Source organism: Schistocerca nitens, chromosome 10 (assembly GCF_023898315.1).
Source record: "Schistocerca nitens isolate TAMUIC-IGC-003100 chromosome 10, iqSchNite1.1, whole genome shotgun sequence".
NCBI lineage: Eukaryota > Metazoa > Arthropoda > Insecta > Orthoptera > Acrididae > Schistocerca > Schistocerca nitens.
Window position 1 is genome coordinate 121,301,538 of NC_064623.1, and position 6,280 is coordinate 121,307,817.

Sequence of the window (6,280 nt, forward strand, 5' to 3'; positions counted from 1 at the left end):
GGAGACCTCACGCCCCACGTGTTGAGCAATTCGGCGGTACGTCCACCCGGCCTCCCGCATGCCCACTATACGCCCTCAAAGTCCGTCAACTGCACATACGGTACACGTCCACGCTGTCGCGGCATGCTACCAGTGTTAAAGACTGCGATGGAGCTCCGTATGCCACGGCAAACTGGCTGACACTGACGGCGGCGGTGCACAAATGCTGCGCAGCTAGCGCCATTCGACGGCCAACACCGCGGTTCCTGGTGTGTCCGCTGTGCCGTGCGTGTGATCATTGCTTGTACAGCGCTCTCGCAGTGTCCGGAGCAAGTATGGTGGGTCTGACACACCGGTGTCAATGTGTTCTTTTTTCCATTTCCAGGAGTGTATTACAATTTCTTCCCGTTACGTTCAGGCAGCGAGAGCGGAATGGATGACTGCTTAAAAAAATGTAATGAGTATTTTATCATTTTTGCGGTCCCTCCGGGAATGATATGGGAGGCCGCAGTATATCCCTAAATTCCTCAAGCAATACTAATGCTCGTAAATTTTTAAGTAGGCTTTCACGGCATCTTCAAGCGCCAGCCAATTCAAGTTTTTCAGCGTCTCCCATGAGTCAAACAAACCTGTGGCCATTCGTGCTGACCTTTACTATGTACGTTCAGTATCGCCTCTTAGACACATCCGGTGTGGATCCCACTTGCTTCAGCAGTATGCTTTCTTGGTAATAGCCTTGGTAAACTTGTTGCGCTTCATCAGTTCCTTACCGGTGAAACGAATTCAGCCACCTGCTTTGCACATTGCTGAGCCTGTGCGATCACTAGGTTTCATATCCCTACAACTTGATGCACCCTGGTATCTCTTTAAGCTGACTAACTCCAGATGTGACTTCTTGATATTGTAGACACAGGATACTATGTTTTAACGTTTTTTGAAGTTCTCCTAATATCAGAGAAATGAATAACATCTTCAGATTCAAGAGACAGTTAACGACATATCTACTGAAGAAACAATAACGGCTACATTCGTCCCTGTACATAGTCGTTACGCTATCCTTCTCTCCAGTCAGATCTTCCTCATTTCTCCATGCTCTTAACTTGGCACTATGCCTCTCCCTGAAGTCTCACTATTGCGGGAAATATCAATATATTCACCTACAAATACGTTCTGTATCTGATACTATTTCTATTATTATTAGTCATAATTATTTATTCACACTTTCCCCATATACATTCAAACCATTTTCAAGTCTATTAACATTATTTTATTGCTATCTGCCATATTAAAATTAATGTTAATTATTAGTTAGCTGTGATGTTGATGTGGAACCGTTCTCCGATAATCAAGTTAATGAATAAATAAACAAATTGCGTTTTTATTAGCACTTCAAGGAAGTTGCCAGAGGGAATGCATATTTTTACTGTCTTTCACAGACAGTATAATATACACCGAAGAGTGAAAGAAACTGATATACCAGCCTAACATCGTGTAGGGGCCCGCGAGCAGGCATAAGTTCCGCAACGCGACGTGGTATGAACTCGACTGGAGTCTATCAATCCGTAAGAGTACGAGGGGGTATTTCAAATGGTTCAAATGGCTCTGAGCACTATGGGACTTCTGAGGTCATCAGTCCCCTAGAACTTAGAACTACTTAAACCTAACTAACCTAAGGACATCACACACATCCATGCCCGAGGCAGAATTAGAACCTGCGACCGTACCGGTCGCGCGGTTCCAGACTGTAGAGCCTAGAACCGCTCGGTCACTCCGGCCGGCGAGGGGGTAGTGATCTCTCCTGAACAGCACGTTGGCAGGCATTCCAAATACGCTCAATAACATTCATGTCTGCAGAGTCTGGTGGCCGGTGGAAGTATTTGAATTCAGAAGAATGTTCCTAGAGTCCCTCTGTAGCAATTCCCTACGTGTGGGGTGTCGCACTGTCCCGCTGGTATTGCCCACGTCCGTCGAAATGCACAGTCGATATGAATGCATGCAGCTGATCAGATGCGATGCTTACGTACTTGTCACTTGTCAGAGTCGTATGTAGACGTATCAGGGGTCCCATATCACTCCAACTGCACACGCTGCAAACCTTTACACAGCCCCCACCAGCTTGAACAGTCCCTTGCAGACATGCAGGGTCCATGGATTCATGAGACTTCTCCATATCTCTGCACGTCCTTCCACCTGTTACAATTTGAAACGAGACTCGCCCGACTAGGCAACATGTTTCCTGTCATCAACAGTCCAATGTCGGGTTGACGGGCCCAGACGAGACGTAAAGCTTTACGTCGTGCAGTCATCAAGGATACACGAGTGGATCTTCGGCTCCGAAAGCCCATATCGACGATGTTTCGTTGAATGGTTCGCACGCTGTTGATGGTCCAGCACTGAAATCTGCAGCAATTTGCTGAAGGGTTGCACTTCTGTCACGTTGAACGATTCCCTTCAGTCGTTGGTGCTCCCGTTCTTGAAGGATTTTTCTCCAGCCGCAACGATGTCGATTTGATGTTTTACCGGATTTCTGATAGTCACGGTACACTGGAGAAATGTTCGTACGTGAAAATTCTCACTTCATCGCTACTTCGGAGATGCTGTGTCCCATCGCTCGTGCGCCGACTGTAACACCGCGTTGAAACGCAAAATCTTGATAACCTGCCTTTATAGTAGTAGTAGTAGGCTAACTGAACAAAAAATTGCCCCAGACACTTCTTGACTTATACTGAAGTTTCCGACCGCAGCGCCGTATCTTGTCTGTTTACATACCACTGTATTTGAATATGCAGGCCTATACCAGTTTCTGTGGTGCTTCTGTGTAGATTACTGCAAAATGTGCAAAAACTCTGAGATTACTATTAATACTGTCTGCTAGGTCATTAATATAAAACATGAACGGCGAGGGTTCTAATGCACGTCACTGGTGCATTCCCGAAGTTAGTACTACATCTGTCGTGGGTAAAGTTCTCTGCTAGCTGGCAAAAGATAAGAAAACAGAAAGGTGCGGTTGTAGTGGAATGTAGGCAGATGGTATTAAACGTGGATGGTCATGTTTTAGTTAATAATTTAGTCTTGTGACTGATTTGTAGTCGAATATTTCCTGTTGTTACTTCCCGGAGAATTTTACCTTTCAAGGAGGTAATTCCCTCGAGCGCAGTAGTCGCAGATCTATTACCAGCGTTATTTATGGATGTAACAATACAGATTAATGTAAAGCACTCTTCTTGTTAAATGACCGCCATATCCAGTTGTCCCTAAATATTTCTAATTAGCTCTAATGGGCAGCCATACACTGAATAAATTGCTCAGTAATCCGTAATTCAGGTCGGATCCAATACTTACTTCGGCCGGTACCTCAACAGCAGGGGTACGATTTATTTCGCTGAAGAAACCGCCCTCCTTAGCTTGGGGGTGGGGAATGATTTATCGCTCTGAATCCAGCAGGGCAAGACGGAGAGAAGGTGGAGAGGGGAAGGCAGAGAGAGACAGAGAGAGAGAGAGAGAATATGGAGGAAAAATATCCCCCGGGGAGGAAAACAAATTGCCCGCTTAATTTGGTTATAATGACCGCTGCAGTTGGCCATGGAGAAGTTTGAACAAAGGCCGGATTAAGGAGTGAGGTAACTGTAGCGATCCACTTGCTAAGTAAGACTTCGAGCAGTAGCAGAGACAACTTCCTTCTTACTGGACAGTTCTTTCCATTATCTTAGTCCGTGTGAACGGTTGAGAATATACATATTTTGCGCTTCGTCACTCGTGACTGTCGTTACATATGAAGAAGTGTGATGTATGTTATCGTCGTGCATCAAGGAATTTAGCGCCTGTCATTCTACTTTGACAAAATTGCCATTTATCTTTCCTTGAACGACATGTATTTTTTTCTTCCTTCAGACTGTAGCTCCTGATTTTATTAAACGTCTTACATCATTTTCAAATGTTGTTTCCACCTATCTCTATATACATTCCCCAATTACCGAATTTGCCTTCAACTGATTACCACCGTTTTTATTTCCAACTAGCTCCTTTGTAATGTGGTAGCGATTATTGAAAGAAAGGCTGTAGATTAACAAACATTACGTGCGTTATGCAATAAATATTTGAAACGCGACAAAAGCATTAGATCAGATCATAGAAGACACCTAACATATGGGAATAAAGTAGATTTCATAATGTAGTTCAAATATTCCACCAACGCAAATTTTAAAGTCCACCATATATAAAGGTGATATTGGTAGTTTCTCTTCTATAGCGAGATGCATCGATACATAGAGCAAAAACAAATATCCAGGTTAAACTGTGCTGGAGTGACTTTTCATACACTCTGTCAATAATCGTTAGATTGTCACTATGCTAATAATTTTTAGATTTTCGTTTACTCGCAGTAAAAATTGAAAGTATCTTACAACCTCTCAGAATTAAAATTGACCACCGAAAGGTAGTTCGGAACAATCAGGAATTTATACACAATTGAAATTGTATTCCTTAAATATTTATCTGTCACTCTGGTATTTTAGCCCGCATCTCGTGGTCGTGCGGTAGCGTTCTCGCTTCCCACGCCCGGGTTCCCGGGTTCGATTCCCGGCGGGGTCAGGGATTTTCTCTGCCTCGTGATGGCTGGGTGTTTTGTGCTGTCCTTAGGTTAGTTAGGTTTAAGTAGTTCTAAGTTCTAGGGGACTTATGACCACAGCAGTTGAGTCCCATAGTGCTCAGAGCCATTTGAACCATTTTGAACTGGTATTTTAGTACGGGCGCTACTGAGGAACATGTGGAACCGTTCTGTAAGTGCTCCAGAAGATACACTGCGACATGAATACAGTCGTCGACATCTCAGTATAAGCCTTATCAAACTTCTGTTTTTCACAAAGTCTATATCCGCCATTCCCTTGGTCATCCTACGTCTCTCAAATGGTTCAAATGGCTCTGAGCACTATGGGACTTAACCTCTGAGATCATCAGTCCCCTAGAACTTAGAACTACTTAAACCTAACCACATCACACACATCCATGCCCGAGGCAGGGTTCGAACCTGCGACCTTATCGGTCGCGCGGTTCCAGGCTGAAGCGCCCAGAACCGCTCGGCCACACCGGCCGGCTCCTACGTCTCTCTTTCCTTGCGGTACTTCAGGATTTTCTTGCATATTATGTTGTCCTTCTGTTCTTTCACACTTTGTTTCCACTTCTCTATGCATTCAGGTTTCCTCATTAATAGTGTGTTTATTCAGTTCGGTTCATTTAGTTTACACCGTCCCCGAGCCACGATGCCGAATGAGATCCGTGTAGAACGTGTGCTGGAGTCCCTCGGTGTAGAGCCCGTACAGCCCCAAATCCAGGGTTTTAACCACCTCCCACCCTTGTTAATGGAGCGGCCCAGAGTGATTTTAGATTTGGTGCGGCACAAGAGAGATTGCGCTCCAGGCACCGTTTCGAATGCAACATTTTCTGAAATGTTATCTGAGCTTCACAACCATGTAGCTGTTTTTACGGATGGGTCGAAACAGGGGCATTCCGTTGGTTGCTCGATTGTCTTTCCGGATCGCGTCCTCAAGGTCCGACTGCTTCAAGTGTTTACTGTCTTCGATGCAGAATTGTCTCTGTGATTGCGGGCACTGGAGCAGATGAGACGTTCTTCCCGTCCTAAATTTCTTGTCTGTTCCGACTGTGCCCCTCACTCATTGGAACGTTTGTATCCCGCAGATAAAATAGTCGAGACCATCCAGGACGCCCTCCTCCAAATACATACGATTGGGGAAGAATGTGGCTTTCTGCTGGGTTCCAGTGCACGTCGGCACTGCTGGGAACGAAAGGGCAGATCTAGCAACCAAGGAGGCATGTCTCGATCTGCAAGTATTTCAGTGTGGCACCCCCCTGCACGCACTCGCGTCGCTGTTGAGCTCACGAGTCATGCGTCGGTGAGAGGATGAGTGGCTGGAAGTGACTGACAACAAGCTCCGTATAGTCAAGCCCACAACGCGTGTGTGGTGTACTTGCTTCCAGCCACGTAGACGGGACGAGGTTCTCCTCACTCGGCTTCGGATAGGCCACAGACCTATGACGCACGGCTTCCTGCTCCGGCGAGAGGACCCTCCAATGTGTGGTGCTTGCGGCGTCCAGGTCACTGTGCGCCACGTTTTATTGGATTGCGTTTAATTTTCTGAGCAGCGGGCCACGGCTGACTTGCCGGCGGCTCTGCCATCTCTTTCAGGAAATACTCAAATACAAAGTTCTGTGCCTTGTCCAATGTTTTTACCTAGATTTTAGGGAGAGGGTCATAATTTGTTCACAGGGTGACTGACTCGCCCAT